This window comes from Leptodactylus fuscus, chromosome 5, assembly GCF_031893055.1.
Source record: "Leptodactylus fuscus isolate aLepFus1 chromosome 5, aLepFus1.hap2, whole genome shotgun sequence".
NCBI classification, from domain to species: domain Eukaryota; kingdom Metazoa; phylum Chordata; class Amphibia; order Anura; family Leptodactylidae; genus Leptodactylus; species Leptodactylus fuscus.
Window position 1 is genome coordinate 117137411 of NC_134269.1, and position 12217 is coordinate 117149627.

At 43.0% G+C, this 12217-nt stretch overlaps 1 protein-coding gene across 1 annotated transcript in view; it reads right to left on the reverse strand.

Moving 5' to 3' along the window:
• The window catches only part of ATXN7L1 (ataxin 7 like 1), a 488131-nt gene that overhangs the window by 177856 nt on the left and 298058 nt on the right, over positions 1-12217 (reverse strand). The window lies entirely within an intron of this gene.

Here is a 12217-nt window from a genome sequence, read left to right on the forward strand (position 1 = left end):
TAACATCCTCTAGTCACTTCCTGTAGCTTTTAATCAGTTCCTGGATCCTGGATGAAGGGATTTTGGACCATTTCTTTCTACAAAACAATTCAAGTTCAGTTAAGTTTGATGGTCGCCGAACATGGACAGCCCGCTCTCAAATGATCTGAAAACAAAGATTGTTCAACATAGTTGTTCAGGGGAAGGATACAAAACGTTGTCTCAGAGATTTAACCTGTCAGTTTCCACTGTGAGGAACATAGTAAGGAAATGGAAGACCACAGGGACAGTTCTTGTTAAGCCCAGAAGTGGCAGGCCAAGAAAAATATCAGAAAGGCAGAGAAGAAGAATGGTGAGAACAGTCAAGGACAATCCACAGACCACCTCCAAAGAGCTGCAGCATCATCTTGCTGCAGATGGTGTCACTGTGCATCAGTCAGCAATACAGCGCACTTTGCACAAATAGAAGCTGTATGGGAGAGTGATGAGAAAGAAGCCGTTTCTGCACGTACGCCACAAATAGAGTTGCCTGAGGTATGCAAAAGCACATTTGGACAAGCCAGCTTCATTTTGGAAACAAAGATTGAGTTGTTTGGTTATAAAAAAAGGCGTTATGCATGGCGTCCAAAAAGAAACAGCATTCCAAGAAAAACACTTGCTACCCACTGTAAAATTTGGTGGAGGTTCCATCATGCTTTGGGGCTGTGTGGCCAATGCCGGCACCGGGAATCTTGTTAAAGTTGAGGGTCGCATGGATTCCACTCAGTATCAGCAGATTCTTGAGAATAATGTTCAAGAATCAGTGACGAAGTTGAAGTTACGCCGGGGATGGATATTTCAGCAATACAATGATCCAAAACACTGCTCCAAATCAACTCAGGCATTCATGCAGAGGAACAATTACAATGTTCTGGAATGGCCATCCCAGTCCCCAGACCTGAATATCATTGAACATCTGTGGGATGATTTGAAGCGGGCTGTCCATGCCCGGCGACCATCTAACTTAACTGAACTTGAATTGTTTGTCCAAAATACCTTCATCCAGGATCCAGGAACTGATTAAAAGCTACAGGAAGCGACTAGAGGCTGTTATCTTTGCAAAAGGAGGATCTACTAAATATTAATGTCACTTTTCTGTTGAGGTGCCCATACTTTTGCACCGGTCAAATTTTGGTTTAATGCATATTGCACATTTTCTGTTAGTACAATAAACCTCATTTCAATCCTGAAATATTACTGTGTCCATCAGTTATTAGATAGATCAAACTGAAATGGCTGTTGCAAATACCAAAATATTTGGAACTAAAAATGATTAAGATTAATAGGGGTGCCCAAACTTTTTCATAGGACTGTATATATATTATTATACACACACACCTTATATATTTTTATTTACTTAAATAGGCCATTACTGCTTCCCCTTCAAACTTATAGGGAGCCATCCTAAGTCCCAGTTTTTATTTTATTTTAGTGAATAAAATGTATGTAATGCAATGCCTGTGAATGGGTTGTAGAAAAATCTACTAAAATGTAGCAGAAAAAAATCCTTACAAATTTCAGAGCATGATGAGGATAGTAAAAGCATGCTTTATTTAGCATATTTCTCCTACGCTATTGTGACATGTGTAATACATTGTAAAAGTATTTCACCACCCCATATAGCTGTTACAACACCTCCTCGTGGTACAGCATTAATACTACATATCATATAATATATGAGTTCTCAGGTGGCATAAAAATGACACCGTAGGCCAAGTCTGTAAACCAGCATCAAATATCCTCAAATTACAGGTTGAGAATTTCCCATGTCAGTTTACACACTGTAATTCTGAAACAAACTCATGATATGTGAACCCAACCTAAAAGATCAAGATTCCTAAAAATGCACATGCAGTAAGTTATAGCATTTTAGTATTGTCCATAAATGTTAGTCTTGATAAGTAAAATGTCTTATTGCTTTCAAGGAGCAGATGCTATTAGTCAGAATAGACAGTGTTCTCAGCAATGCTTCTGCTGAGAGATCGCGGTTCTTAATACTTCTCACTAAGTGTTCCTTTAAGTTGGATGCTACAGTTGAAGTAAGAGGTTTCCACATACCTTAGCCACATATTTTACAATTCAAGACTTTTACAACTCTAGAGCTTGAATCCTAGCATATATTCCCTCTCGAGTCAGTTCAGATCAGTAATATTTTTCAAGAATAGTAAACATCATAATAAGGACATGTTCACATCTGAATTGAAGACTCTTTTAGGAGCCTCGATAACAGAGCCCCTTTAAAAAAAAAATATATATTCTGCTTTTGTCCATCAAAATTACCTGTTCCATAATGGATACCTGATGGGCCCAGTTATAATCTATGGGGTCTCGTGGCTTCTGTTCGTGTTCATTATTTGATAGACCCATCTTTACTGCTCTTATGTTTCCTATGATAGAACAGAAGAACTAGAAGAACAATGGAAATGGGAATAGACTAACACCAAAGATAATGGTTTATTTCAGCTTTATTTTTTTTATCACATTCCCAGTACCTCAGAGGTTTACAGACATGTGGTTATTTTCTCTAAAGGTGTGTTTCTGTGTGCTGTATGCAGGCATTAACTCTTCAGATGCCTTGGTCAAATGCAACCAAGACAACAAGAGTAGCATCACATGGGCACCAGCATCTTGGTGATTCCAGGGAATCACTATCTCCTGGATCAAGATCTAGAGTCAGCAGTCTGTTACCATGACAGATGAGAACTGATAAAAGTCTCCCAGTTCTATCATTACCAAGTTTATATTGGTATCCTAAGTCCATTGATTTTACAATATACAGCAAGCAAAACATCAGAAAATACCCAAGATGGCGGCACAGTGGTTAGCTCTGATGCCTTGCAGCAACAGTGGAGTCCTAGGCTAGAATCCAGGACAACTTCTACATGGAGTTTTTATATTCTCCCATTGTTTATGTGGGTTTCCCCTACACTCTAAAGAAATACTGATAAGAGATTTAGATTGTGAGCCCTACTTGGGACAGTGTTGACAATATCTGTAAAGCGCTGAGGAATATGTTGGCGCTATATAAGTAAACAAAATATAAAACGTGGCATGTCCTACTAATGGCGGCATCAGGAAGCTTTCCTATGGGGCTCCCAATGCAGTGTCTGCACCACATCTTACCTAATCTCCCTTGGGCCAAATAAGAGGAAGAAGTCGAAGAGCCCTCAGCTATCACAGGGGTTCTGCTCTTTATCTACTCCAGACAGTCTGGATTGTTTCTTCTCTAGCAGTCAGTTATCTGGTCTCCTGGTATCCCACTTAGCTAAGCCTCCGCAGATCCTGGAATACCTGCAGAACCACCTTCTCCATCTGCCTGCCCCTCTGCCATGGCTTTCCTGGGCTCCCTTCCATCTCAGGGGCCTGGGATTACAGCAGCGCTTCCCCCTACTCCTCTCCTCCAAGTACCAGACACAACAGCTGCTACTGCTTTGCCTTTCTCCTCCACAGCTCTCACATTGACAGACAATTGGAGAGCAAATCCAAAGCTTCTACCAACCAGGAGCTGCGCTAAATAGACATTAACCCCTTCCCGCCGATGGCATTTTTTGATTTTCGTTTTTGACTCCCCTCCTTCTAAACCCCATAACTTTTTTATTTCTCCGCTCCCAGAGCCATATGAGGTCTTAATTTTTGCGGGACAATTTTTTCTTCATGATGCCACCATTAATTATTCTATATAATGTACTGGGAAGCAGGAAAAAAATTCAGAATGGGGTGGATTTGAAGAAAAAATGCATTTCTGCGACTTTCTTACGGGCTTTGGTTTTACGGCGTTCACTGTGCAGCCAAAATGACATGTCCCCTGTATTCTGTGTTTCGGTACGGTTCCAGGGATACCAAATTTATATGGTTTTATTTACATTTTGACCCCTAAAAAAAATTCCAAAACGGTGTTAAAATTTTTTTTTTCTAAAAGTCGCCATATTCCGACGGCCGTAACTTTTTTATACATAGGTGTACGGGGATGCATAGGGCGTCTTTTTTTGCGGGGCCAGGTGTACTTTTTAGTTCTACCATTTTCGGGAAATGTTATTGCTTTGATCACTTTTTATTCAAATTTTTATCAGAATTAAAACAGTGAAAAAACGGCGGTTTGGCACTTTTGACTATTTTTCCTGCTACGGCGTTTACCGAACAGGAAAAATATTTTTATAGATTTGTAGAGCGGGCGATTTCGGACGTGGGGATACCTAACATGTATATGTTTCACAGTTTTTAACTACTTTTATATTTGTTCTAGGGAAAGGGGGGTGATTTGAACTTTTAATAATTTTTATATTTTTTTATATTTTTTTTAATTTTTTTTTTGCATTTATTAGACCCCCTAGGGGTGTTGAACCCCAGGGGGTCTGATCACTAATGCAATACATTACAATGCTAATGCATTGCAAAAAATCATCATCTCTTTTGCAGGCTGTATACACCAGCCTGCAAAAGAGAGAATTTGCAGACCGGCTGGGAGCCTTTAACAAGGCTCCCGGCTGTCATGGCAACGGGGGGTCGGCCCTGGAGCATTGCGGTCCCAGCCATAGTGCGGGCACTGCAATTTTGCGCATGCGCAGTACGTTCGGCAATCTTCGCCGAACAGAGTGTACTGCGCAGGCGTGCGACAGGACGCTGAAGAAGCAAGGGGAGGATACGCAAGACCATAGAGGCGGCGCTGCGGTCGGTTTTCGAGCTGCAATGGGGACGCCCCCATCGCTGCTCCTGCGATGGGGGACGCCCCCATCGCTGCGAGAGAACTCATTAGCATACCGGTACAAACCGGTATTTTGAACGAACGGCGCGGCGGAGAGCACTTCTAAAGGTAGGAGAAGAATAGCCTTTCTAAAGGCTATTCCGACGTGTTAACTAGAAAAAAATGTGTTTTAGTGGTAGAATCCCTTTAAAGTACAGGACTTGGTCTCCAATCATGAAGCACTGGTGGCTGCTGTGGATGGTCTCTCTTATTATTCGGACTTTCACATTAAACAATTTTATCTCCTGCATGAAGATATAGAGAATTGTAATCAGAAGAACAATATCAGAATTTGGGTACTGACAGAAGCTACTAAATCTGTGGATCTTTTTCCAACCTTGCAAGGTTTTTTTTCGATTGCTCCTTGGGAGTCGTCGGCCTTAAATGGTTCTTGACTTCTTGAATGACTCTGATGGTAGATTCGTTTTTCTGAAAACCAAGGCCCATACCCACATTTATATCATAAGCAATATGTATCTTCTGAATTCAGACCAGGGCGGGACTCTGAAAATCAAGGCCCATTCATACGCTTGACCTTTCCTAGAGGGCATACTTCTTTTAGGGTGCAACTTTAATATGTTTTTTGACCCATCTCTGGATGCCTTTCTGGTAGTTCAAGAGTTGACACCCACTAATCTAAAGTTGTTGGCCTATCTTAAAGATGAACAAGGCAGAGTACCCCCCCTATCCCCCCCCCATTTTAAATATGACCTGTCACCACTCCTGACATTTGTTTTAGTGGATCATTTTATCCACCATAAAACAAATACGAAACATCATTTCTTTTAATTCTGTCGTTCCTCTGTTCTTTTTACTGCAAATTTATAACAGATTGTCAACTGGGAATTTGTCCCTTTATACTCTCGCACTATCCAATCGGTGCCAACAGACACACCACTTTGACAAGAGGAATGGTATCACCCAGTTGGCAGTTCATTGCTACATATCCAGAGCAAATAACAGGAATGGCACAGCATTAGAATAGGCAATGGAAACGATTTCAACTATGAGAAACCAATGATCAAATAAGAGGTGGTAATTGTTTCGTTTGTCTGCGATCACAACTTTTATGTTGAAAAAAATTGTTTGAGACTATCATTTACAAAATGGAAAAATGCACTAAATATGCGCAAGGTGACTGAAATGAATAAAACATATGCATGCAAAGGTTCATCAGATGAACATTAGTAAACTACTTATTGCAAGGCTGCATCAATTATCTGCACACGTAAAGGAGCTTTTAGTCCACAGGCTGCAGTGAAGATCTGTACTGCTGAATTGAAAACTCTATAGTAAAGACAAGTCATGACTTTACTGCAAAATCTGCTGCAGTTTTCGCCTCCAAATTGAGTAGTTACAACGCACGACACATATCTGCAACTTTAAGATAAGATACAGTATGCGCCTGGTTCCATAGTAGGTTATGGCTCCAATATAACACATTGTACCACAGAGATTCTGTATCCAGAACCTTGTAAAATATGCTTAGTCATCGCAATAATACTAAGAATGTTTAGTTTAAAATACATAAGCGTTTGACATAAGCTGAAGAGAATCTTAAGGTGTTCCTACACCTTAAAGAACTGTAGGTCAAATCCTCATTCAACCAAATGCTATTCCACTTGACCGCCCCATACACATATACACTCACCGGCCACTTTATTAGGTACACCTGTCCAACTGCTCGTTAACAATTAATTTCTAATCAGCCAATCACATCGCGGCAACTCAGTGCATTTAGGCATGTAGACATGGTCAAGACAATCTCCTGCAGTTCAAACCGAGCATCAGTATGGGGAAGAAAGGTGATTTGAGTGCCTTTGAACGTGGCATGGTTGTTGGTGCCAGAAGGGCTGGTCTGAGTATTTCAGAAACTGCTGATCTACTGGGATTTTCACGCACAACCATCTCTAGGGTTTACAGAGAATGGTCCGAAAAAGAAAAAACATCCAGTGAGCGGCAGTTCTGTGGGCGGAAATGCGTTGTTGATGCCAGAGGTCAGAGGAGAATGGCCAGACTGGTTCGAGCTGATAGAAAGGCAACAGTGACTCAAATAGCCACCCGTTACAACCAAGGTAGCCAGAAGAGCATCTCTGAACGCACAGTACGTCGAACTTTGAGGCAGATGGGCTACAGCAGCAGAAGACCACACCGGGTGCCACTCCTTTCAGCTAAGAACAGGAAACTGAGGCTACAATTTGCACAAGCTCATCGAAATTGGACAATTGAAGACTGGAAAAACGTTGCCTGGTCTGATGAGTCTTGATTTCTGCTGCGACATTCGGATGGTAGGGTCAGAATTTGGCGTCAACAACATGAAAGCATGGATCCATCCTGCCTTGTATCAACGGTTCAGGCTGGTGGTGGTGGTGTCATGGTGTGGTGAATATTTTCTTGGCACTCTTTGGGCCCCTTGGTACCAATTGAGCATCGTTGCAACGCCAAAGCCTACCTGAGTATTGTTGCTGACCATGTCCATCCCTTTATGACCACAATGTACCCAACATCTGATGGCTACTTTCAGCAGGATAATGCGCCATGTCATAAAGCTGGAATCATCTCAGACTGGTTTCTTGAACATGACAATGAGTTCACTGTACTCCAATGGCCTCCACAGTCACCAGATCTCAATCCAATAGAGCATCTTTGGAATGTGGTGGAACGGGAGATTCGCATCATGGATGTGCAGCCGACAAATCTGCGACTGCAACTGTGTGATGCCATCATGTCAATATGGACCAAAATCTCTGAGGAATGCTTCCAGCACCTTGTTGTATCTATGCCACGAAGAATTGAGGCAGTTCTGAAGGCAAAAGGGGGTCCAACCCGTTACTAGCATGGTGTACCTAATAAAGTGGCCGGTGAGTGTATGTTTGGCTTAGCACATATGTATTTTCTCTGACAGCTGTGTATCTCCTGGGGAAATAAAGGATTGGGCAATATAAGATTCATCATGGCCGATTCATGTTGCTAGGAAGTTTTTATGTGACACGAGGAACTAGTCAATCAACTGTTACCGTGCAAAAAAAAAAAAAAAAAAGCTGTTAAATTATGTATTGTAAGGTTAAGAATATATATTGTTCAATGCAGAAAGCACACAAAAACTATTGGACCATATGGATTTACCATAAGTGGGTACACTCACTAATGAGTATTTGATGAGCAACTGACACTCATATAGTGTATATATTATATGGTCTGCAAATAATTTGGGCATAGAAATAGAAAATGCACATTTTCATTCCTTAGGCCCCATTCACATCTGCGTTTGGGGAGTCCACTTAGGGACTCCCTGAACGGAAACCTATATGCATTTTAAAAAGCGGTTACCTAAGGAAACTACACAGACCCCATAGACCAAGGGTGGGGAACCTTGGCTTTCCAGTTGTTGTGAAACTACAACTCCCAGCATGCTCCATTCACTTCATGGGAGTTCCAAGAACAACAGAATAAGTATACATGCTGAGAGTTGTAGTTTCGCAACAGCTGGAGAGCCGTAGGTTCCCTACCCCTGGGATAGACTATAATGTGATCCGTGTGGTTTCCGCAAGGAACATGCGGAGAGAAAAGTGCTGCTTGCAGGTCTTTTCTCTCCACATATTTCATGCGGAAACCAATCAGAAGCGACTCGGGCTTCATTATAGTCTATGGGGGTCCGTGATTTTCCCAAGTAACTGCCTTTTAATACGTATAGGTTTCTGTTCGGGGGATCCCCAAGTGGACCCCCCGAATGAAGAACTGAATGCAGATGTGAATGAGGTCTTACATCAGATAAAGTCATTCTGTTCCATCTCTACCCAAAAATACTGAAAATGAATAACATCCAATTTTCAGTGAAGCCAGGTCAAAATGACCAGTATTTTTTGCTGCACTTTTATACCCTTAGGCTATATTCATACGACTGCAGACTGAATCGGCTGTGAAAAAGGGATGAAACAGTTTCTTTATGGGTATTTTGCATTTGTCTGGGATCAGTTTTCGGTCTATTGAGGGATCTGTGAAAGTTGACAAGGATAGGACATGTTCTACTTTTTGAAGTCCATTAAAATGAATCCTGAAAACGCAAAATACTACGTCTGAATTACCACATTGAAAACATTGGAGCATATTAGTGAAGACTGATGTTATTAAAAGCAGTCTTCATCACCCCAGATTCGGGGGAGGGTGCACCTTATTTATGGTGAAAGATGAGATACAAAATCAACAAGTAAAGAATTCTTGAAGTTAATGTGTTAGATGCAGGAATGAACAGGCATAAGGATGTGAATGACTTTAAGGGTGTGATTATACACCTCTGTGCTTACTTATGATGATGTGTATATATATTTTTTTAACGCACACAGGTGTTTGCCATGGTTTTTTTTTCCATTACAGCATCTATTCATTGTTATAGTACAGATTGGAAAGCTACCCAATTCACTAATATTAGTGAAGGGGTTTCAGGGTGTCTTTGCAACCCTTTGGCAAGTTGTACTTTTATTTTGCACCATTTTGGGGTACAAATAATGTTTCGATTAGCTTTTATGAACTTATTGGGAGTCTATCTGAAAAACCCCACACTTCTATTGTAATTCTTTGCATTTTGTTTTTACTGTGTTTACTCTGTATTAAAAATGACATGGTAACTTTGTCGGAAGGTCATTATGTTTTAGACCAGCGGTTCTCAACCTGTGGGTCGCAACCCCGGCGGGGGTCGAACGACCAAAACACAGGGGTCGCCTAAAGCCATCGGAAAATACATATTTCCGATGGCTTTAGCCGCTGAGAAGCCGCGCTACTGTCTGCAGCAGGGTAGATCCTAGTGGGGGTGAAAGACCTGTGATGACGTCATGACCATGTGATCGGACTCTGGTGTAGGCGGAGCTATTCAGTACAGTGCCGAGTTACACAGGAAGGGAAGGCTGCAGTGAGTGGAGACTGGAAGGTAAGATGGAGAGAAGAGACAGCATGTGTAAGCAAGGGGTGGGAAGGGGATGCAAGCAGTGTGTGAGTATGATAGGAGGGGATGCAGGCTGTGTGTGAGCATGATAGGAGGGTATGCAGGCTGTGTGTGAGTATGATAGGAGGGTATGCAGGCTGTGTGTGAGTATGTTAGGAGGGGTTCAGGCTGTGTGTCCGCATAATAGTAGGGTTCAGGCTGTGTGTGAGCAAGATGGGGGACATGAATCTGGGGGCAGAGATGGAGGGGACATGAATCTGGGGGCAGAGATGGAGGGGACATGAATCTGGGGGCAGAGATGGGGGGCATGAATCTGGGGGCAGAGATGGAGGGGACATGAATCTGGGGGCAGAGATGGGGGGACATGAATCTGGGGGCAGAGATGGGGGGACATGAATCTGGGGGCAGAGATGGAGCGATATGAATCTGGGGACAGAGATGAGGGACATGATTCTGAGGGCAGAGATGGGGGGGCATGAATCTGGGGGCAGAGATGGAGGGGACATGAATCTGGGGGCAGAGATGGAGGGGACATGAATCTGGGGGCAGAGATGGAGGGGACTTGAATCTGGGGGCAGAGATGGAGGGGACATGAATCTGGGGGCAGAGATGGAGGGGACATGAAATGGGGCAGATGAAGAGGTTATATGAAACTGGGGGAGAGATAGAGGGGGGACATATAATTTACGGGTGACTGTAGGAGGATTATACTGGGTGGGAGCACGTGAAAAATTAATGAGAATGGGCGGAGTCAACATAAAAGTGGGCGTAGCCAAATTTGTTGCGGCGCGCTCTGCGCGCCGCACATTTTATCCCTCTTTCTACTTTTCAAAAGTTGGGAGGTAAGGGTTGTAGCAAAATTAAGGCCCGTTCACACAGGGGGCAGATTATGGTGTGAAATCCACGTCATGATCCGCCCTCTCACAATGGAGGTCTATTTAGACCGCCAGGCTTGTTTTTTGCGTGAGTGGCATGCTGACGCTCACGGAAAAAAAAGTAGGCTGCCCTTTCTTCAGGTGGATTCCACAGCTCGGTGACCCGTGGCGTCTGCCTGGCGGCAGCAACCTCCCGAGTCGTCCCATTAATTTGAGCCGACTCCGGGGGGGAAGCCGCGACAGTCGTGGCAAGCGTGTTTTGACCCGAGAGTGACGCGGCTCCCCGCGTCACTCTCAGTGCCTAAATCCGCTATGGATCCGCTATACCGCCCCCTGTGTGAACTAGCCCTTACAGTTATGAAGTAGCCACCAAAATTATTTTTTGGTTTGGGGTCACCGCAACAAGAGGAACTGTATTGCGGGGTCACGGTATTAGAAAGGTTGAGAACCACTGTTTTAGACAATAATATTATTAATTTAGTTTATGGAGAAAAGTAAGGGCTCTTTATTTATGGGGCTACCGTAATTATTTTTGGTTCCATTTTTTGGTATTATGACTTTTTGATCACTTTTTTTGTTTACGCTATGTGCTTCTTTTTTTTTTTTTTTTAAATCAAAAAGGCGAGTTGCTTTTTTTAAAAAAAGTTTTATTTTTTAACCTGTCCCGCAAGGGGACTTGAAACTGGGATCTCTGATCCCCAGTGCAATGTAATGCAATACAGGCTGCCTATGTTTTATAGGGAGCGGAAGTCAGGAGGCCGTTGCTCAGCTATCTGGCTGCCATGGCACCCCATCAGACCTTGCAATCTCATCAAATACTTTAGTCTGGTGCATTTTTATAGATAAATGATCTTCCATGCTAGAGGGAACATATCTATTGCAGCCTCAGTGGTGGCTGGTAAGGCACCAGTCACCTATATGAACGATATCACCAGACCATCTCCAATGGCTACTAAAGCCACTGATTGGTCTCAGTTAGAGATGAGCGAGTACTATTCAAAACGGCAGTTTCGAATAGCACGCACCCATAGGAATGAATGGACGCAGCCTTCACGCAGGGGGTTAAGCGGCAGGATGCCGGCCCCACCTGCGTGCCAGCCGGCTCCATTCATTGCTATTGGAGTGTGCTATTCGAAACTGCCGTTTTGAATAGTACTCGCTCATCTCTAGTCTCAGTGGCCATGTGAGTCTTAAGGTATCTGATGCCACAAGCCATGGTATGAGAAGGAATGAGTACTAAGAGCAGGCAAGTATGCCTCACCTCGACTTCCCCATAGGTTGTTCCAAATCCTGGAGAACCTCGTAACACTCACTAGTGATAGTAAGGTTTTAGGCACATACACAGCAAGTCATGACAGGTTTTTTTTGTGTTCTGTGTAGTTTCAGATCAACCAAGGGACCTGTGCTGACTGACCATTTTCTACTACCAAAGGTGCTTGCGAAGAGAATGTGAGCCGTAGAACTAAACAACGCAACATTAGAAAGTGATCTGTTAACCGCACTTACCTTTACAGATAGTGGACCACTGGGTGCATGTGTCTCTCTTACCTGAAGAAGAGATGGCAACAGGATCCCACACTGCAGCAATGGTTATGAATGGTTTACACAACAAAGAGTTAAGATGTTGACTTGGCTTTCAAATTC